This window comes from Pelodiscus sinensis, chromosome 4 (genome assembly GCF_049634645.1).
Source record: "Pelodiscus sinensis isolate JC-2024 chromosome 4, ASM4963464v1, whole genome shotgun sequence".
Classification (NCBI taxonomy): Eukaryota; Metazoa; Chordata; order Testudines; family Trionychidae; genus Pelodiscus; species Pelodiscus sinensis.
In genome coordinates, this window is record NC_134714.1 from 51,815,670 (window position 1) to 51,838,630 (window position 22,961).

The 22,961-nt window shown below is 41.0% G+C and overlaps 1 long non-coding RNA gene across 2 annotated transcripts in view; it reads right to left on the reverse strand.

Annotated features, from left to right (window-relative positions):
* The window catches only part of LOC142828975 (uncharacterized), a 129,392-nt gene extending 113,629 nt beyond the window's left edge, over positions 1 to 15,763 (reverse strand). For both annotated transcript variants that reach the window (XR_012903165.1, XR_012903166.1), the window contains exon 1: positions 15,230 to 15,763. This is a non-coding gene — a long non-coding RNA (uncharacterized LOC142828975). The remainder of the gene's footprint in view (positions 1 to 15,229) is intronic.
* Positions 15,764 to 22,961: the final 7,198 nt, after the last annotated feature.

Consider the following 22,961-nt stretch of genomic DNA (forward strand, 5'->3'; position numbering starts at 1 on the left):
ACTTCCAGGAGCAGCAGTTACCACAGGGATAATGACTCTCGCCACGACAGATTAGGAATTTTAGAACTATTCAAAGAACTAAATTTAAGCGTAAGAGAGAAATGAAAATTTTGAAATGCACAAACAAAACTAACTCACTTTGCAAGCAGTGAAAGAAGTAAGAACAACCCCCCACGTATGTATTAGGTGTGGATATGTGAATGAAGGACAGTGTGTGGTTGTGAGACCGAGAGACACTCACACAGTGTGTAAGAGTGACAGAGATTTACATGACAGTGGGTGGAGGGGCAACTGAAGTGCCAGCACTTGAGAGCTTCCCAGCCAAACCAGTCAGGGTCACCTGTTAGAGGCTCCAAAATCTACCTGTAGATCCTGATCTACTGATTGGCGACCACTGCACTAAACTATCCCTTCTGTTCCTTGTTGCCATCATCCATGTATCTCAGAAATGCCCCTGATGGCTGCATGCACTGAGCACACGTGCCCCTGTCAGCTTCAAAGTGCATATGCCTTTTTTGATGTCCACTGCCACCATTTTACATCAGCTCTATTATTGTGCATGTTCTGTCCACAGAGGCACTAGCAATGAATATAGATAATATCCCTGACAATATTCAGCTTGTGTCATGCAGCTGACCAAACCGAATAAAAAATTGCTGGGAATAGGAAGCGGAAGCTATCTATTTCCTTATGCTTTTATCATTTTCTTCTTTTTTTGTCAGTTCTATACCCAAGTTACTTTGTGCTGCCACTAGTTTGTGAATGTTGGAAAAGGAAACATATATTACTATAAATATCAAATGGGACTGGTAAAGGGATCCCAACAGGCAGCACCAATCCCCTGGAAACATAAAGCAGATCTTCAACACTCCTGTCTGTGGAATCCATGCAGGACCTAGTGATCAATGTTCAATCCTGAATGAAAATACCATGATGTAGCCACACAAACATAACTTCTCATACATTACGGACAAAAACAGATTCGCAACAAGCTTATACACCACTATCCTCCTCTCATTAAGTCAATCGGTTCTGTATTCAGAGGCACTATTTCCAAAAGTTAAAAGCCTTTTTCTTTAACGGTCATGATACAGGAGTCCTGGCACAAAAAAGATAGTGTGACACTGGAATGTCCTTATTCAGTGCAAAGACTCTCAGGTTAAAACCTTAATCTCATAGCCAATGTGACTTGGTATAAATGTATCAGAAAACTGATATTCATATGTCCAACAGAAGGTTCAAAGTAAAAAAATTACAGGGTAAAATCCTGCCTGTATTCCAGCCAATAGAAATTCCGCCATTCATTTCACTCATCATTTCAGATCAACAATACTTGGAACTTGGGGCTCAGTGGTTCTGGAGGAAATTGAACAGAGCATCCTCTAAGCATGGCACAACAGCAAAGGAGAATTTCCCAGAGCACCTGCTGGGAAACTGCCCCTCTGCACCAGTCTCAGTGCAAGGCTGAAGCTATGTGTCAGTATTTAGCCCTGCGTAAAAGGATATACTTGCAAGATAGGGAGGCAAATGCAAAAGCAGGGTCTGAGAAGAACTGGACCAAGAATTTGCAAATATTAGTTCTGTTATATTATATTTCTAAATATGAATCAATGTTATATTTAGTACTAAGACACAACAGGGTATGAATTATTGCACATTAATTCACACCTAATGTGCTGCTGCAATGAAGCTAAAAGCTGAGTGCAATCAACTCTGCTAACCATCAGCACAACATTAATTCACATAGTAGATAGTCTTATGGTACTTATAAAAATAATATTTCTAAAGGTCTTAGTTTCCAAAAGCAATTAGTTAACTTATTAGTGTCATGAGGTCCAAGAAGAGATTTACATTGGTTTATAAGGTTTCTAAGCAATAAATAAAGCCACCAGTTCCCTGTATTTCTCTGGTCTTTTTAAAAGAATGATACGCATTACATAGACCATTTGCATTTAGAAGGACAGATCCTGATTTAACATAAACCAATATTGAAGTCAATGGAATTCTGCCAGTTTACATCAGCTAAGGATCTAGTCTCCATGTCTTTAATATGGCTCTAGAATTTGAACACACACATGCACACACACACACACAAAATCAAAGAATATTCTACCATATGTAATGCTGGTAAGAGGAGAACAATGCAGAGAGGTGATTTCACGAGAAATCACATACATTATTTTATTTGTATTGCAATATTACTCAGAGGTCCCAACTGAGATCACATCTCTCTGACCTATTCAAACTCAGTTCCAGCCCTGAAGAACCTATAATCTTTACAGAGAAGACAAAAGATGGGAGCAGAAAGAAAGTAGTAAAATCAGGTTGCACCCTATGTTGACAGCAGAACTGAGAATACATCCTAGGGCTCCTGAATGCACATCTAGTGCCTTATTTACTGATGCGCACTCGCTCTGATTGACAAATATGGTCAGATCCATTTGTAATATTGCTATTTATAAAATGATTCTGGGATGTCACTTCCTGATCCCTAGGCTATCAAGGATACGGGTGCTGAGCTATGGAAACAGTTTACAACCTTCTAAGATTATTTTAAAGACACTTCTAGACTTCTCCATTCAGACACAAAAACTTCTCTTATTTTAAGATACAATTAAATTTGTTTACTTATTTCTAAGCACTCACTTGAACAAAGTATATTAAGGCTCTAGCCAGCCCCATGAATTGTTGGGAATTCTCATGCAATCTGTTCCAAGCAGTCCAGTGAGACCATGGCCATTGCAAGATCTCCTACCATGGGCTGTGAGACTTTAAGCCTAAGGCTATTGCTATATCATGAGCTAGGGGTGTGATTTCCTTGCTTGTGTGCATATATGCATGCTATCTCTCATTGAGCAACTGTGTGTCCGCAGCCAGGATAGCACAGGAAGTGACCCCCAGGGGGACAGCTTAGTAAGTACAAGCTCCCTGAAACTGATGGGTATATACTCAGCATAGCTCAATCATACTAATGCCTCTACAACTACACTGCTTTTTATACGCATGCTAGTTTGATGAGAGTTAGTGCAAACATTTGTGCACAAACAGAAGAATCACACCCTAGCATGGCTGAAGAGGGCAATTTGTGATTCAGAAGATGATGGAAAGAAACCTCATTTGATATGGGGTAAAGTAATTTCCCTGAGAATGTTTTTTTTTAGCCCCAGCATTACAAGCCAATAAAAAACTGTGGTAAGAGTCTACACAAATAGATTGTAGGTTTAGACTTTGCATCTATGTTACATACTCTGAATGGGTACAGCCCTTGCCAGTATTGGCCTCAACCTCAGAAAATGTAAGTATGTGGCAAAAGCTCACTCTAGGCTCCAAGTATCACCTGCAGCTTTCAAGCAGGATTATCTATAGGCTACATCAGGGCTGATTTTAGTTGGTATTTAAATCTGAATATTTTATCTGAAATTAGTTTTGCTTTTAGAGAAACTGCTGCTACCCCTTTAAATAGGTTCAAGAACATAGTGGGGTTAACCTCCCTCATGACTGGGAGCAGCAGTCCGGAAGCTATTTATATTCAGAAAAAAAAAGGTTGGCAATATTTCTTCAGTCTCATTTATCTGTCTCAGGTTTCACTTTACAGAAGGGCTCGGGCATTGGCTGACAGTAGGCAGTGAAGGACATTGTGCTACAAGCGATAGCTGGGGTTATAAGATCCCTGAAGAAGCTGTCTCCACTTTCTTTTTACTGGGACTGACAAGAAGTAGAGAGATAGGGAAGGGTCTTGCCAATGTTCCACTTGAGATCTAACCTGAATAGCAGTAGGTCTAAAAGAAGGTAGTAAGAAGAGGTAGGTACGATCAGTATCAGAAAAACAGAATTATAGAACTAGGAAGTCATCAAGTCCAGCCAAGTGTGCTGAGGCAGGACCAAATAAACCTAGACCATCCCTGACAGGTCTTTGTCTAACCTCTTCTTAAAAAGCGCCAATGATTCCACAACCTCCCTTGAAAGCCTGTTTCACAACTTAACTACCTTTATAGCTAGAAAGTGTATCCTAATATCTAATGTAAATCTCCCTTGCTGCAGATTAAACCCATTAGTAATCGTTAAATCTTCATCAGACATGGAGAACAATTAATCTCTATTCTCTTTATAACAGACCTCAGCATATTTGAAAACTATTATTAAGTCCCCCCTCAGTCTTCTTTTCTTATAGTTCAGGTTTTCTAAAATTTTTATGATTTTTTCTTGCTCTTTGGAATCTCTCCAATTTGTCCATGTCTTCCCTAAAGAATGGCACCCAGAGTTGGAGAAAATACTCCACCACTGGGTGAGTTTGCAACTATGTTTTTATTATAGACTCGTCCAAGAAAGTGCCAGCTCTCCTGAAGTCCTTTTTCTCTCAGATTTTATTCCCATGAGACTTTACCTACCAATTCTCAGAGAAAGTTTAAAAAAAAATCCTTTGCCCTTATTCTGCTGCTCTCACTCTTTTCCGAGAATCATGAAATCTATCATTTCAGGGTCATTATTACTCAAATTGCCTGTATTAAGAGGGAAAATATGAAGTGTGCCCACATGTTACTGGGGTACATTTAGACTGCTTCGAAATAAGCTTTTTTGGAAGGGATCTTCCAGAAAAACTTTCTCCGAAGGAGAGCATCCACACTGCCAAAGCGCATCGAAAAAGTGATCTGCTTTTTCAAAAGATAGCATCTACACTGAATGGATGCTATCTTGCATTTAAGCTGTGATTACTATGGATGGAAGGGCCACCACGGCACCTGTGCTTTTTCCTCTTCTTTCAAAAAAACTCCCTCTTCTGCATCCACACATGCCTTTTTCCGAAAGAGCTCCTTCATAAAAGGCATTCTTCCTCATAGAATGAGGTTTACCAATGTTGGAAAAAACCCTGTCTTTCAAAAGTACGCAATAGCAGTGTCGACGTAAGTTAAGCTTTTTCGGAAAAACAGCTGTTTTTCTGAAAAAAACCCTGCAGTCTAGACACACCCTGGGAGTAGAGTTTCACTCCCAAGTGATGCTTTTAATCCTTGGAGTTTGGATTTAGTTAGGGAAATTATACTATTCATAATTCTCAGTGACTTTTCAAACATTATTTGTGCTTTTTTTTGTGTTTAACTGAAGCACTTCAGCATATTTGCACTTAGATTGCCCTGAATCGCAACATTAATCCAAACCTCCTTGAATTTTGGATAAATTTGGATCCGATGCTAAATAGTTCTCAGCCCAGCTCTAGTTTTCACTGACAAATCACTCCTCACATAATTGTATTTGACAATGTAATTTCCCACACTTTGGAATTTCACCAATACCAGAGAGTATCCTGGCTTTAAATGAATGTAAAGATTTGGATTTAGCTAGGAGGAAAGGACAACATTCAAAGTTTTCTGAGCTAATCAGTTAAATAAACTAGTTTACTTACTGGATCTGATTTTCCTCCCACTTATACTTATTTAAGTCAAGAGTAACTATTATAGTCAGTGAAGTTACATGAACATAATTCTGCAGAGAATCAGACTCGCTGTACAATTTTCCTTTAAGCAAATGATCAAATGAATGCAGGCAGTAATGATGTACCATACTGCTAATTAGAATGGCTTTGTGGCAGTTTGTGCATTTCATTTCAGTTGGGAAACCAAGACTTTAAAAATAACATTTAATGTGAGAAAACAATCACCAGTCCTAGCTAACTTAAATCTTTCACAAACTGACTAACCCACTTCATCAAGTGTGGAAAATGTTGAATGTGCAACACAATTGGTAGGAAATTCCCTCACATAATGTATAGAGGTGACAACTGACAAAAATGTTGTGATTACAGCAAGGAAAAGTCTGTTTTACTAAAAAGAGGGGGAAAATGTCAGAAGATGGCAGAACTGTGCTGCAAAAATTAAGGGAGTGAGCTGCTGTCTCAGGGCCCATGGTGAGTTAATATTGGGTCTCTGCAAAGATGAAAAATAATAATTAAACACTGCTTGTCAATTAATGCCAGCTTAAAGAAAGGCCCTACACTTAGATTAAATGAGGAGCATGAGTTGCTTGAAAACAGCAAGAAAGGAGGAAGGGAAAGGATTGTGGAATAATGGAAGAGATAAGGTGAAAAGAGAGAATAATTAAACACACATGCACTTTCACAGAGCTGGGGCACTCCTATGCCTAATTAGAATTTCAATGCTGGAGCCCAATTTAACCTTAGGAAGTCTTTATATTCATGTCATTTGTTGTGCACAGCAATCAATCTAGTGCTGATATCTGGCTAGCAAGTTGAATTTTCTTATTTAAGAGATCCCTATTCTTTACAGACGTGTCAGTTTTAATGTGTACTTAAATATCATTTTAGTTTGTGAGCAACGAGGTCTGTTTAGCAGATGTTTGTAAAGTTAGCTAGTTCATAACACGAAAGCTCATGATACAATCTACATGTTTTGTTAGTCTATAAAGTGCTACCAGACGATTTGTTGTTGTTTTAGTTCATAACAGTAACCCAAGAATGAGCCTATATGATGCCCACTCCATAATTGTGTGGTATATTGGGCACATTCCTGTGTGGCTGCATTTTATTGACATTCCTTTGAGATCAACAGAACATCAGAATTTAAGGTTCAGCAGCACTGACAGTACAATTATACTCAGGTGCAGTCAATGAGTGAAAGTGGTATGAAATGGTACAAGAGCCATTCTGATATCACAATAGCCATGTACTTCCAAACATAGACTGATGAGCTGTACGAGGCCCAAGGCAATTGTTTATTCCTTTTGAATTTTATCTCCTACCTAAACAGATGTGCCCTGCATTAAAAGAACAGGCAGTAGGTGAGAATGATGATTAGTCCAATACAAAGGTACTGAAGAGCAACATATTCCATCTTTTTCCTCCTCTGAACATGAGAATATCATTTTTATTAACACTTCTTGTCTATGCCAGACACCCAAATGTCAGTCCATGATCCAAGTCTTCTGCAAAATACACAGGATTGGCTGAAAAAATTAAATCAAAGTTTCAAAATGTACATTTCCCAAAGAATAGCTTTTTTTTCCCCTTTGGGTATTACAATACTTCCATTTAAACAAAAAGAGATACTAGCTATATACTGGTTTACAGTGCAAAAGATCCTTTGGTTCCAATATATCTGTATTCCTACATATGACCTCTTAAAATCCCCCCTACTAATGCCCCAAACTGTTTACATGGATTTTGTGCACTAACATCTGCTAAGCCTATTTTGCTCAAGAGGAATAATTCATGCCTCTTGAGTTTGCACACGTTTCCCATATATCTAGAAAATTACATGTTCTTGCTTCTTTCTTGTCACAGTCCTTCATTCTACAAATACTTGTCAAGTAAGAAAAAACTGCAAACGTATTTTATTTTCACAGGTCCTTCACTGACCACTTTACATTGAGGGCCCCTGTACCTCATATACACTTGCATAAGAGTTTCCAAGGAAACCAGAAATTAAATATCTCAGAATAGTCTTAGCCATTCTAGGGAAGACAAAATTGCATCTAATAATCTTAGAAGAAAATTGTGTTATTAGTTACATTTTTGGATTTTTAGGACTATGCTGTGGCTGCTGTTTCATAAGGTTGCAAGCTGAAATGTAAGGAGTTCTTTCACTCGCATGCAGGACTGCCCAGAATGCATGTTTATGCTCCCTGACTGCTAGTACAAAATGGACTTTCTAGACCCAGGGTGCTGAGTAAGCTTGGTAGAACTAAGGTTTTGGTTTGGGGCTTGGGTCCATACCAATGTCTTACACTTTAACTAATTGCTGCTGTGTAATCAAATGTTGATCTAGACCATGGTTGGGCAATAATTTTTTTGGGGGGGCACCTCACCAATGTTGGTAGTGGTTGCTGGCCGACCTTAGGTGGAAGGGGTGGGGCCTTGGGCGGAAGGGAGGGTTCTCTCTAGGCACCACGTGCGGGGGGGAAGACTTTGTATGCTCCCCATTTTGAACAGCTGGTGGTTCCCTCTGGTGCCATGCATCCCCTGGCAGGAGGAGGAGACTTCACGCATTCCCTCACTCCCAGGCTTTGATTGGCTTGTGGGCAGAGGAGCACCCAAGGTCTCTCCCCCTCTCCTGCTGCCCCACATAGAATGAACTACCAGATGTCTTTTATCAGCTGGCAGTTCCCCCTAGTGCTGGATTCCCCTGGCGGGGGAAGGAGACTTCATGCACTTCCCCATCCCTGGGTCTTGATTGGCTTGCGGTTGAGGGTGTGGCAGGGAGGACCATGGACTGGGTCAAATTGCTTGGTGGGCTGGATCCGGCCCGCAGACTGTATCTTTCCCACTCCTGGTCTAGACTGAGGCATGAGGTTTGACTCAGAATAAGGGGCAATATGCAGCTGTATTGCCACAAATGAAACTCTGGGGAGAAATTGTGTCTCAAAGAGTTATAAGTCCTCCCTGCTCACTTTTGGGAAAGGTTGGGCACAAGTAATTTCACTTCTTTTGAGGATGCAGCTAACCCTTCTAACCCCCAGCCAGCTATGTCAAACGTGAGTGCTTCGGAGACAAAGCTTCAAGACTTCACCTCTCCTATCCACAGGTGGAAATAGCAGGCAAACAACTCCCACATTGCTAAATAGGGCAAACTAACCCACTGCTTTCCTTTACATTTCATATTGAGGGCTGGGAATTAGATAAGGTAAATTTGGGAGCCATGGGGAGCTTGCCACAGCTCCCAGCCCCAGTAATGAGCTCCCCCTTGGCTCCAGGCCTCTGCAATAAGCTCCCTGCACCTCCTGGCCCTAGGGTGAGTTCCCCGTGGCTCCTGGAAGCCACTGTGACTTCAAGAGCCACAAGGAGCTCACCATGGTTGCTAGGAGTCGCCGCCCCCAATATTTGCATATTTTGCTATTCACGATGGTGCCAGGAATGCATCTGCCAGGAATGGCAAGAGCTTACTGTATTCTACATACAGTGCCACCTAAAGACTAGGCATGACTAAGCACAACACTCCCTTTCAAAATTTTCTTTACTGCCTTTTTACAATTTTAAACCCTCCCCCCCCAAAAAAATAATTTTAAATCTCAGCAGCATCTGTCTTTCATCACTGTCTTTTTGTTATACTGGCTCTTTAACTATATGCCCAGAGTGGATACGACATGATGAATAGGCTGTCTTTAGCAGGGTTGGAATAAGTCACTTGATTGTTTCTGCAGTTTGTAGAATTTGCTCAGTTGATTTTTCTGTCTCTGCAATGAACTGAAGATGTTGACCATTTCTGTTGAACTCCCCTCTGCCTGTCTCAATAGTGTGTGGTCTGGGTGATACATTCCTTTTCTTTACAACAGCTGGAGTTCTCCATTCTTCTTAACCATCCAGTTAAACACAGACACCAGGTTCCAGATCAGGTAGTATGCTAACAGTGATATTTCTTATAGATGTTTTCATAAGCTCTTTTTGATCTGATTTGGATTCTCTTCTCAGGTCTGGCCATCGTGGGGCTCACAACAGCAGTCCTGAGTTTCCTTCCCGTCAGGAGCTGGCCTTGGCTATAGCTGGCAATTATTAAATCTCTTGAGTTATACCTCACAGAGGAGCAACAAATGGATTCAATATTTTTTTGGCTGTATGTGCAGCCCTCTCAGCTTCTCTGTTTGCTTGTGAGTAATGCTAACGATATGTTAAAATTATATTTTTTTCGGAATGACTTGATTCCAGCATTGTTGCATAGTGGTCTGTCAGTAGTTGTTCTAGAATACCAAAAATGGCTCTTTAATTTCTCAATAACAGTGCAACCGATATCTTTAAAACATGTGATTTCAAGATATCTACAAAAATAATTCACTGCAACTTGGTAGTGATGTCATCTGGCTTCACATAAAAATTCTACTAGTCTCTTCTAGATTCTGTCTGGTAGAGATTATGTTAGTAGAGGCTCTTTTCACTGTGTTGGATAGTTTTCCAACATACTCTTATATCACCCCATGTCAGCGTGTCACAGCTGAGAATGCTAGATTCAGGAAAAATGACTGGGGAATAGGGTAGATCCACCCCAAACTGGTGGTCATTCTATTATTGGATATAACAAGCCAGACATAATTTAACTTCTCTCTTGCCACACTGGTCTACAAGTCCTCTGAGCCTTCCAGCCCTTGTTCCACCATGCAAACACTAGAATTTATGAGCAATTATTAAAAACGAATGTAATCAAACAAAGAGTTCTGATCTCAAAAGATCAGCCATATAGCCAGGTCAGATCTACCCAATAATGGAATTCTTTAGAATCTAATATATGAAGGTTTATTTATAAGAGAAGCAAAAGAGACTTTAAATGGTTAAGGAAATACTATATACAATCATTGCAAAGTTCTCGTATCAGGTTTGAAGCAGTGATGGAATAAACTGCTACCTTGCAAAAGTCGTCTTTGGAAAATATCCAAACAACTTTTAGGTCATCTGTTCTTGTTTAGAGCTTCCCTGTTAGAAATTCAGTCCAGAGAAATAAAACAGTAAATTAAGACAAAATAAAAAACCCTGGAAACATTTCTATACCCTCTCCCATGTGGATGCAATTTTACTGTCACAAATAAAACCCAAAGCATAGTTTGTTGAAAAGTACAGGCTCAAGATGGAGCCAGAGTCACATGAGAAAGTCACATGCCCTTACGTGGGTTGCTGACTCACAGGAGTAAGCAAGGGGCCGACAGACTTGCTGGGCTCTTGGGCAAGGTGGCCGAGGAGGGTGCGGGGGGAGGGGATGGCTCCACACTTCTAGAAGGGTGGGGACTCAGCACTGCACCACACTTGCCTCCCAGGTAGCCGCACTCCAGTGGTGATTAAAAGGGTCTGGAGCTCCGGCCACTGCTGCAATAGCAGTAGCAGTAGTTGGAAGACCTCGGCCCTTTAGAATCGCTGGGTCCCGGAGCAGTTGTCCCTTTTGCTCACCTGTTAGTGGCCTAGGGACAACTCACTGTCTACTTGGAGGCTAACATGTCTGCAAGAAGTGTCATCTAGATGGAATGAGTTTCTTCTTTGGACCAAAGTAAGAGTTAAGTATTCTTTGATGGGTCATCAGCATGAGCTGTCTGGCTTCGGTATAGATTTTAGAAGGTGTGTGATACCCCCAGAATAGACAAAGCTGAAATGCAGGCACATACATAGTCAATATAATAACTTTAGATACAAAGATGATACATACATACTAACAGGATTATCATTTTTATAGTTTGTAACTCTTCCATTGATACCTTACATGACATACTTTGTATAAGCTTTGTAACAACAGAAGCTATAGGCATCCATTGTGACTTCTACTAGGTTTCTTTCAGGTGGCCATTGGTCTCTATTTTGGTTTGTAAACATTTCTGATTGTCTTGCCATTTTTATTGCTATGTAAATGGTCACATCTCTCTTCATTTGCAATTTTTCTGGCAGTGCCTTGTCTACAATGCCAATAGTGAGTAGCCCTGTGGCAGCTTAAGGGTATGTCTACACTGCAACACTATTTTGAAAAAACTAGCACTATTCCTAAATAACTTAGCAGGCAGTTATTTCAAAATACTGTCAAGCTGGAGGACTTCTTATTCCGACTCCTGTAACCCTCATTGTATGAGGAATAAGGGAAGTTTGAGGAAGAGTGCTTTATTTTGAAATAAGTTATTTTGAAATAAGACACGCAACTGATGTAGCTCAATTTGCATAGCTTATTTTGAGTTAAGCCCTGCAGTGTAGACACACCTTTAGAGGCTAACACAAATATATATAGTATCATGAGCGTTTGTGGGCAAAACCCCCTTCCTCCATTTCTAATATACTCTTCATTTTTAGCTTCAAAATCAGAGTTTTCTGCCGTGTCATAGAACATTCCAAAAACTCCTCAGGTTTTTGGACATGCTAATAAAAATATACTCACTCACATTTTGTAGGAGCATAAAATACTCAAACTTAGCAAATGCCACAGTGTAACAGTTCTTATGGCTCTCCTGTCTAAAGGCAAAGGATTTAAAGATATCCAGCTTCCATGTCCACAAAATAAACTGGGGAACTAATTTGGACCTCCTTCTCTCCTCATTGAGCTTAGTTGCAATGGAAAACATTCAAATTATTCCTTCTAGTCAGACCACTCTGAAACACTCTGATCCATGAGACTTTGGCATTTTTACTAAGTTGTGCCATTTCTGTTGTTTTTCTTTTGACACAATCTTGGGCTATTCATACACAGAGAGAGGCAAAATGGACACTAGCAGCAACAAATTCACTGTAGAAAATGAATGTAGACTGCCTCCAGCACCAGGTAAAGTTGTTGCGCAATATTCCTCATACAGCGCCAACTAATGACTAAACATAGTAATGCTGTTTAACCTTTCGATCACACCTCCCATATAACACAAGCCATACAACCTCCCTGAAGTAATTCCTGTTTGAAATGGAACATAACGTTTAGAAAAAACTTTGTTTTAAACATTTCTATTATACAGAATGCACTATTACTATTGGTAAATTGTTGCAATGGTTAATTACTCTCACTGTTAAAAATGTTTACCTTAAAACTAGAGGGACAATGTCGGTGAGGTAATATTTTTTTATTGGACCAACTTCCATTGGCAGGAGAGACAAGCTTTTGAGCTATATGGAGCTCTACTGTAGCTTGAAAACTTACCCACAGAAGTTGGTTCAATACAACATATTACCTCACCCACCTTTTCTCTCTGATATCCTGGGACCAATACACATTCAACAACATTGCATATACCTTACTCCTAGGCTAGTAATGTGAGTCCATATTCTGACCTGGCCATAGCCTAAGAAAGGAATAATCTGTCAAATATGGGGCTGTCAGGATAAATCCATGGTAACAAATATTGAAGTAATTCCCTACATCCAGACTCCATTCCAGGACCTCCTTTTTGCTACTTCTACCTTGGAAACCTGCAGCAGGTTTGTAATAAACTCATCAGAGTACCTTCTTCTCAGATATCTCTTTTCTTGTATATTCACATATGAAAGAGTCAGCCTGAATTTGATCACCACATTATAACATATTAACATATGTGACTTCATTTTTTATAAATATTATTAGATCCTAATCACTGTTATGTGTACTAGAAAATAGTAAATAATGTCAATCTTCTCATGATATTCAATTATTTTAAAAAGGCTAAAACCTTTTTAAAATAACTAACTTGGTGCTTAAATAATTGGCATATTTATCTCTAGTTCTGCTTTAAATATTGCTCCTGGTATATTTGATTTAGTCTAGAAATATCTTAAATACACATTTGCCAGCAAGAACACAGAGATACTATAATGCTTGCTGTTGAGTATCAAATCAATCTAGATACCAGACTGTAAGTTAGAGGGACTGTGAGATAGCATTGCACAGATGGTGAAGCTTGGTCACCTAATGGAAATATAATGAGTATCTTATATAAGTATAACAAGACCAGTGAAGCTATGGAGAATTTTGATAAATGGATGTAGCAACTGCAGTTTATAGCAGACAATAAGTCAAAATGAATAAGAAGCAAAAGATAAGAGTTCCCAATATAGAGTGCAGAGATCGTTGTCCCTAGCATGTGGTCAAATACACAATGTGATGAGACACTCTTTTCCTATACTAACATTTTGTACAACAAATTTGTGATTTGTCGTTATACAGAATCATGTCCTGTACTGAATGTGTCATATTAAACGACATTATGATGAAAACAACATAACAAAAATGTGACAGGATTTAACATGAGCGCAAGTGACATGCCATAATGTATACCAGCTACTTGAATTAGTATTCAGCAATTTGGTATCAGATATTGAAAAAAGAACATAGCAATATGGTTCTTATATAATAATCCCATCTCCAGAGACACAGAAATACTTGGCTACTCCTCATGTCATCTAATGCCCCAGGGTGTGATTATCTTTTAATAACTTTCTTAAATATGTCTTTTCTCTTCAATTAACACTAACAGTCTCATGAAAATTAGCTATCAAGATGAGTTACAAAATAAAGATATTAACATGACAGATTAAATTGTGAAGCGGTCTCTATCCAATAATTGCAATTTGCACTATGGACAATGAAAATTCCTTAGAAGAATGTTTCCACTTACTAACATTTACAGTGGTTGGTAATTACACATGATTACCCAATAGCTTCTGGCAAAGCTTATACTATGGAAACCATTATGATTTTTGTATATCCATGTCCTAGGGAAATTTTCACAAGAAAAATAAAATAGCAGTAAATACATCCACCATAGTTTATATATTACACGCAGGTAGTAAGTTAAGTACTGGGGACAAGTACCTGAGGAAGGAGGGGGGAATTATGATGTATTAGGCAAGGAGACTGGAACTGGGTGTATGGAGGGGAAGATATTGGGAGGGAGAGATTGGGATTTGTACAGTATGCTTGGAAGGGGATGTTAAAACTGGGTGGATAAAAAGACTGAGACTAAAATGAGACTCTGAGGAGTGAGATTAGGAATGGGTAGGCAAGGGGAATAGAACTGGGAAGTAGAGCGAGGTTATGAAAGAAACAGGATTGGGACAGGTTGGAGGGATAGGACAGGAGGAGCCAAACTTGGAGGAAATGGGTAGAAGACAGTGACATTCTATGATATCACATGATGGAATTTTTCAGGTTCTTTTAAAAAATCGTGAAATTGCCAACAAAAAATTATATCGAAAAGACATTACTAAATTGCAAAGTCAAACACTCAAAATTAGGAAGTGCCAGAATTAAGGTTGCACAACCATAATTCAGTCCCCTTAGGCACTTGTATTATGATACAATCTTTAATTATATGATCACATACTCAAACTCTGAAAGAAGATAGAATTTAACTAAAGGGATTGGCAGCCGTATCTCCTGCACAAATGAGTATAACAGTGGTATATGAAATCCCTACAGCTGCTTAGTTCTTTTCAAACCAATTGGTGAGCATTCACTCTATAGAAAATGCTAGTGAGACAGTAAAACCCAAACCCTGCCCTTACAGAAATGTGCTCACACCTGTTCTAATTGAAAAACCCCACATTTGCCCATACCAACTGCATGTATATCCAGTGTGCGTGCGACCAGAAGTGAAATTACAAGTGTGCATTCAAATAAATGTACATCTCAATATCAGACTACATGCTACTGTTCTTTGCTTTGAAACCCTGTCACTCAAGGCATAACCTTTAAAAGTAGGTTATGGCATTCACCATTTTTCAAACCTGGACAGTCAAATAGCGTATAATTTATCTAGTTAGACAATCAAATATTTGCAACATTCTAGGTTCTCAAGTGCCTACCTGAGCATCCATATGTGGAAGTGGGTGCCTTATTTTAAGTACCCAAGTTTGAGAACCGGGTTGTCTCTGATGGTATTTTGATGCCTCCTTCTGTTATGGGCAGAAACACAAAAGTGTTTTTTTTTCTTTTCTCCAATTATTTGAAAAATTTGAAACTTGAGGAAAAGGTTTAGATGCAGTTTGAATTCTGGATGCCAGGACAAGTCTTTCTGGATTTCACAGAAAACTGTTTACCCAAATCTAGTGGTGACAGAAAGACACTGCTTCCTGATTGTTGTTCAGAGCTCTGTGCAAAGTGTGTTGGTGGTATCAGCCCAGTTCCTATTGAAGAGGTGTCCATTGCGCAAAATAAATCACTGTTGCAATTGTCACAACAGTCTCTCGGCAGCAGGATAACATCTCACAGTCCCCTCATCTGTGGTCCCTTCAGAAAGCATTAAGAAATTCACAGCTACCCACTTGATTTTGGGCAAGCTTGCACTGCTGCTGTCTGTGATATACTTTTGCTGTGAGTAAGAGGAGGACTGCACTCTTCAGAACCACATTTTTCATGTGCATTGTGTTTTCTTAAAAAAAAAAATATTGTAGCAGCACATTTCTTCAGATTGGAAGAAACTGATATTCTGGATTCCTTTATAAATAGCAACCCTGTAGGAGCTTAAAATGGGAACAAGTCTGTCTCTTCTTACAGACTAAAGCAGCAGGCTGCATTTAATCAGGGTAAACACAAATCCAACACTTTTTATGAGAAGTGATGAATTCTTTTATTTATATTACAAAAAGTCTACAAAACGCTTATTCAGGGATGTTTTTATAGCTCTATAAAATGTATCTCCTTTTAAACCTGGATAATACAATCATTTCCTTAGCAATCTTGTACTTTTCTATTAGGTAAATATTGACTTCTTCCCCATTTCTTCCTTTAAACAAGCAAACATAGGACTGTTTCATTTACTTTCTCATCTGTTCTCTATTAAAATCAATTATATCAAAACTGCTTTGATTGGTACTTCCTCTAAACAATAGCATAATGTAGATTTGAAATATGCAGTCATTTTTATTTTTCAGACACACATTAGTGGCACCTTTAAAAATATCTGTTCACAGTGTAAAGAATATTTACCACAAAATCACAAACAGCCTCAATGAAGCACAATGTGTGGAGACCCTGGGGAAAGTCTTTGGGCTCCTGCTGAGAAACGCTCACGCAGAGTCTCCCGGATGCGGATCCCCACCTGATGGGCTTGGCGAACGGCAGCTGTCCTGGGCTGAGCGAAACGCCTCCCCTCCACTTCAGCCTGTGTCCCTCACCCTGGGAGGAAGGCCTCCCCTTTGCTTTCCACCAAGTTGTGGAGGATGCAACATGCAGCCACTGCCTCAGGGATATTGCGTTCCCCCATGTCGAGGTGAGTGAGCAGGCACCTAAACCTTCCCTTCAGCCGGCCAAAGGTGCATTCCACCTGCAAGTGCACCCATGTCAGGTGCACGTTAAAGAGTTCCCTGCTCGGGTTCAAATGCCCAGTGTATGGCTGCATGAGGGGGTACACTGCATTGGCCACAATGCAGATTGGCATCTCCACATCCCCAACAGCAAAGTTGCGCTGTGGGAAGAAGGTTCCAGCCTGTAGCCTGCGGTAAAAGTAGTAATTTCAGAAGATCCAAGCATCATGTGCCTGGCCCAACCATCCCACACAAATATCAGTGAATAGTCCATGGTAGTCAACCAGGGCCTGCAGCGCCATGGAGAAGTACCCTTTTCTGTTCATATACTGGGCTGCTCGATGGGGCGGTGCACAGATGGGAATGTGAGTTCCATCGAGCGCTCCTCCACAGTTCGGGAATCCTAGTCCCGCAAATCAGGACATGATGGTGTCTAGGTCTCCAAGGCGGACAATCCCTGTTCAGCAGCTCCGAGTTTATGGCCCTCACCACCTGCAAAAATAGACACATAGAAACACACAGAATAGGAAGTTAGAGGGGTTGCCCGAGTCCTTGGGAGGTTTCTCTCCTTCTTCCTCCCCGCAAGACCCCAGGATCCCCTCCCCCCCGGTGGCCGCTCCCAGCAGTAGGGCAGAGTGAGAAAAGGAGCCCTCCACCACCTCCATTCCATTGCCCCCGCTGCCCTTTCCTGTTACAGTCCCCTACTCCTCATGGACTGCACCCCCAGAGGGACTTACCTCCATCAACATGGCACCAACAGTAGATCTCCCCACACCAAACTGGTGCCCCACCGACTGGTAGCTGTCAAGGGTGGCCAGCTTCCAGAGGGCAATAGCCACCCTCTTCTCCAGTGGGATGGCAGGGGGCAGGTGGGTGTCCTGTCATTGCAGGGTGGGGGCGAGCCAGGTACACAGCTCTTGGAAGGTGGACTTCCGCATCCTGAAGTTTCGGAGCCAAGCCTGGTCGTCCCAGTGCTCCATTACGAGCCGGTCCCACCAGTCTGAACTTGTCTCCCAGCCTCCAAAATCGCCTCTCATGTAAAAAGTTGGGTGGCAAGAACAATGTTGCTGCAGCCTGAATGAGGGGCTCAAAGCTGGGTTCAGAATCCAGATCTGGCATGAGCACCATGAAGGTCTCATGGAGATACAGAAGTACTATGCTGTGAGGCCATCGCCTGCAGGGGCTGCTCCAGCTCCAAGGCAAAAAACAATTCAAACCACAAAACAGAAGCAGGAAAAAAATGCTGTGGTGTCCCTGAAAGCAGAGCACTCCAAGCAAGCAATGCAGAAGCTTTGCTGTCCCTCTAGGAGGTAGGCAAGCCAGCTGTAGGAGCAGAGCAACAGCTGTTCGGGAGGATCCCTTTAAGCACGCGTCTCTGCAAAGAGCATTCAGCAGGACCCGGAAGTAAAGGCTGCCCCCATGCCCTGGTGCAAGTGCTTCCAAGTGGCCTTTTTCGACAGCGTGTCCAGGCAATCTGGACACTCTTTTTCGAAAAAGTGGATAAAAAAATCGATATACTTAGTGCAATTTAGACAAGATACTTTCAAAAAAGCCTCTGTTGAAAAAGGCATGCAGTCTAGCTGTACCCCAAATTTAAATCTGAACCTTTGCTGAAGTTTGATAAAATTCATAAGTGTATAGCATAACTATGTCACCTAGTACTAGATTCATTAAATCTCAAGTAGTTCAGGGCTGGGCTTCTATCAGAACAGACCTTTAAGGAGAGATTTTCAAAAGCACTTAAGAGATTGTTTCCAGAATCAAAAGTTCCATTGATTTTCTGAATATTAACTTACAAGGAATGGCTACGTTTAGATTGCATTGTTTTTCAGGATACCAAAGGTATCCCGGAAAAGGAATGTATCCGTTTTTTTGAAAAAAAATTCAAAAAAGTAGACATGCTCTTTTGCCATCCCTGTAAACCTTGTTCTACAAGGAATAACGGATGTGTCAAAAGAGAACTTTCTCTTGACATTTGGCATGGTGTAGTCATGCCAAATTTCAAAAGAGCCTCTTTCAAAGGTAAATCGGAAAAAGATACGCAATTTGCGGACAGCAAATTGTGTTTCTTTTTCCGATTCAGCATTGCAGTGTAGACCTAGCCAATAATTCCATCTTCTGAATGAGATCTTGTCGACAACTGGTTCACTCACTTCTACTCATGATTATATTAGAAAGATTTTATTGTGTTTTTACTTTAAAAATAATTCCAATGAATGTTACTTTATGAACATCAAATGTTCAATATTTATCATCCTTATTCTGGTAACTATATTACCCTACTACCGCAGCCCAATCTGCCTCCAGATTATCTTGGGCATTTACAAATAGATCCTTGCAAAACATCTGCTTAATTTGCACAGATTGTTCTTTAATACTAAGTTAATTCCACTATAAATTCACTATAGGAAGTAAAGGAAGTAAAATGGTGATTAGGTAAGTTTGCCTCAGGAGTGAGCAAAATATGGCCTATGGACTGGATCCATCCCACCAAAGATTTTCCTCTGGCCCACCATGATCCTCTGGGCCAGGGCTGGAGGAAAATGTCCTGTGTCTGAGTAGGTCACTCAGGCAGTATGCTTGACTGCTGCAACCCTAGTCACGCTGCTCCTGGAAGCACCACGGATAGAGGCTCCTGGCAAGCATGTCTCTATGCGCCCATTGGGAGGAAAGGGGCAGCAGGTCTCCACATACTGTTCCCCACCCCCAGCACCATCCTCACAACGGGAGCTGCAGGGGTGGTGCTTGCAGGAACAGGCAGCATGCAGAGACCTGTTGCGCCCCTTCGCCCAAGGGGAGTGCAGAGATACACTTGCCATCAGCAGCTGACAGCTTTAAGCAGGCATGTGGGGCCATCATGGCATGCAGGCAATCAGCCTGCCTGAGTGCCGTACTGTGCTGCAGACTGGGAGCCACCTGTGGTAAGAGCTATCAGGACCAGAGCCTTGCACCCCAACCTCCTGTGCCAGGTCAGAATCACCTCCTGGTTCCAAGCTCCCTCTCAGACTGTGTACCTCCCTGTACCCAAATCCCTGCCCAGAGCTTCCTCCTGTACCTAAACTACAACCCAGACCCCACACCTCCTCCATTAATACAACAGAAAAATGTGGCCCATTGCCACTTATCAGAATTCTTTGAGTGTCCCTTCTCCTCCCCGCGCCCTTTGTTTACCTCATTTAAGATGGCAAAAGTCTAAATTTATTTAGTGGATCATATACAAGCGAAATGTTGGCCTAGTTTACCGTGGTCAATAAGCCCTCTGAATAATCCTTCTGGGAAGGAGGGCATTTAAAGCCTTCTTGGCTTACTCAATATTGTATTATTCAGTTTTTGAAATAGCCTTGATTTAGGGGCAGGATAAAGAAGTTATTGTGACCTGCCTGACATGATAAAGGTAAACAAGGAAAGTCCATGTCAAAGAATAAGATGGACAGCTTTGTTATTGTTAATAAGTAGATACACGTTAAATAATCTAGTGTGGCAGCCCCTGTCCCTCAATCTCTGACTCTCCATTGATCTCTGACAAATGCCTGGACAGGGAATGGCTCACTGAATGATTCCCCTGTTCATTCCCTCTGGAACCTATGGCACTGGCCACTGTTGGGGTAGATGGACCATTGGTCTGATCTAGAATAGCTTTTTGTAGGTCTTATCAATAGCTTGTGCCTGGGTAGCGTGGAAGAAAACAAGCCTTCACTCTGCGTTGTGTTTAAGCAACAAGTAGCCAGAGGCAGTTTTATTACGAGCTGCAGCAAGGGAAAAACTGGTTCGGACGGGGGGAGACCCCCCCCCGAGGCAGATCTTCGAATACAAGCAATTATGAAGCAGTTTATATACTGTCTATTAGATATAATAACAATAACAATTAGTCTCCTTCCCATTACAAACACCAAATGCAAACAGGGCTTTTTTGAAAGAGAGCATCCAGACTGCCTGGGTGCTCTTTTTCAAAATAGCGACTCGCTTTTTTGAAAGAAGTGGTTGCAGTCTAGACACTCTCTTTCGAAAGAGGCTTGTAGTCTAGACAGACCCAGGGGGAGAGGCAAAGGCAGTGTCTAATTACAGATCTCGCGTTGTCAGGCCACAGACTTAGCCTGACTCTTGCTCTCTTGTTAACAAGACCAAGATGGTTGCACACAAATTCCCTTATTCCCTTTTCCTGCCTCCACAGTAGGTATCCCAACTATTTAAACTGCTCAGTAGTTTCTGGTACATTGATGACATGCTATGCATGCTCCTACAGCAGAATATGCATTACCGTGCACATCTCCATCACAAGAACACCCACCATGGGCTTCTCAACGAGAAACTGGTGCCTAAATAACAAGAAACTCTCTAGCATACTCAGTCTCTACATAGAAATTGCCATTTTTCTATGGGCAGTGGTGCTGCTATCCAGGTGTTTTGGCACTACAAACTCAACACAGAGGTGCTGAAAAGTCATCTTTCCTTTCTGAAGTTATACAGCTACCATTCCTATCCCAAGTCATGAGAACAGCTCAGTCTGCCTAGTCTGTGATTGTTGCTTGGATTCAGAATGCCATGCTCTGCCCAGGGAGCATCACTGAGAAGCACTGCACAGGGCCATCTACCCTAGGAGTGTGACTGTTGCCAACAAAAACTCCACTGACTAGAGGTCTCTGGCTCCCCATAGGCGGTGTCTTAACTCCTTCCACTGACTCACTGTAGCCTTCTGGCAACTGCTTTTCAAAAACTTCAGCAGCCACCTTTCTTTCTGAGTAAGGAGCCAGGAAGTGCAGAGCATTTATTCTGGTGTCCATTAGGAAATGGTGACTGACTTCTCAGAGTTTCTCCAAGGAATGTTGGGCATTGGACCTCTTCTCCAGTAATATCCCCAGACCACCAGAAAGCTATGTTCTCAGAGAAGTACCCTGAAAATGAAGATATGAGGCTGAATTGTAACTGCCACAGCATGGCAGGCTTGGATACATGGCTGTCACACTAGTGCTATCCCATCAGCTCAATTCTGTGGTGTCTGAGTTTATTTACTAAAAATCAAAATCTCTCAACTAGCAGCTGAGGAAGTGCAATAGTAATGAGTTTGCAACAAAGCTTATTTGCATGCAAAAAATTTCAACTACAGCTCAAGTATCAGCTATGTAGCAATCAGGCAGTAGCTACTTGAAATCAATGACTGAGGACTTTGGGTATATTGCAGTAGTTAGCATTAATGACATTTTTATCAATGTTAATGCAGATTCATTTTAATCTCAGCAACCCTCATACTAACTGTTGAAGTGGCCCATTTACTTACCCACACTCAGTTTTCATGAACCATTATGATTAAACGTGCTACTGTATATGGTAGGAGAAACTAGCTCAGATTTAATGGGACAGTTTCATTAGGAACTCATCAGCAGCCATACTGATAAGTTAGGCTAGACTATCTTCTAAAGCAATTATTGTACCTCTAAACCTGTCATGACACAAATTCTATCTCATTCATTTAAAAAAAGAGAAACCAAAAACCATGGTGGCTCTTTGTGATTTTCCCCTCATAGTGCAAATTTTTACTTATTTGCCTTCTCATGGTTTGAACTTGAACAGAAAAAAAAGAATGGAAAGAATAATTATAAGACAATCAATTGTAGCTCTAAATTGGGAAGTTTCCTGTGCAGCAAAACACATTGACAATATACTTCTCATTTGCCTGTGGCTATTCCTAGAACTGAATGCCTTGAAACTGACCAATGATTTTGGTGCTTTTTTTTTTCTCCCCTTCATGCTCAGCTTGAGATGCCTAAGGCCTGATTTTCTTAAGTGTGGAGTATCCACCAGTCTAGCTGCAGTGAATGGAAGTCATGGATGCTCAGCACTTCTCAAAATCAGGACCATTGAGGTGTCTCCATTGGGGCAGCTCAAATATAGAAATACCCCAAATCACCAGCCACTGTTGCAAATTTTGGCCTCGATTTCTACTTTTCTGTGTTTCAGCTTAAGGAAGTGTCTGATCCAGGAATTGATGTTTCCACAGAGATTTGACAAGGGTGAACATAGGAATTTCCATACCTGCTCAGACCTGTTTCTGCTGCAGAGAATGGTGCAAGAAAGAACTGCAGTAGGCAGTTTTAGAATAAAGCAGGTTTCTTCCTTTCCCCATGAATTTGGTTTATGCTTTGAAGCATGAAAGTTATAACTCATCCAAAAAGTATCTTGTTCTGTTATTATTTTAAATCCTTATTAGTGAATCATTTCAGTGTGTTACTTAGAAAGAGAAGAAGGGTAGTCCAGTAGTTAGGGCATAGTATGTGGGGGACCCGGCTTTCATTTT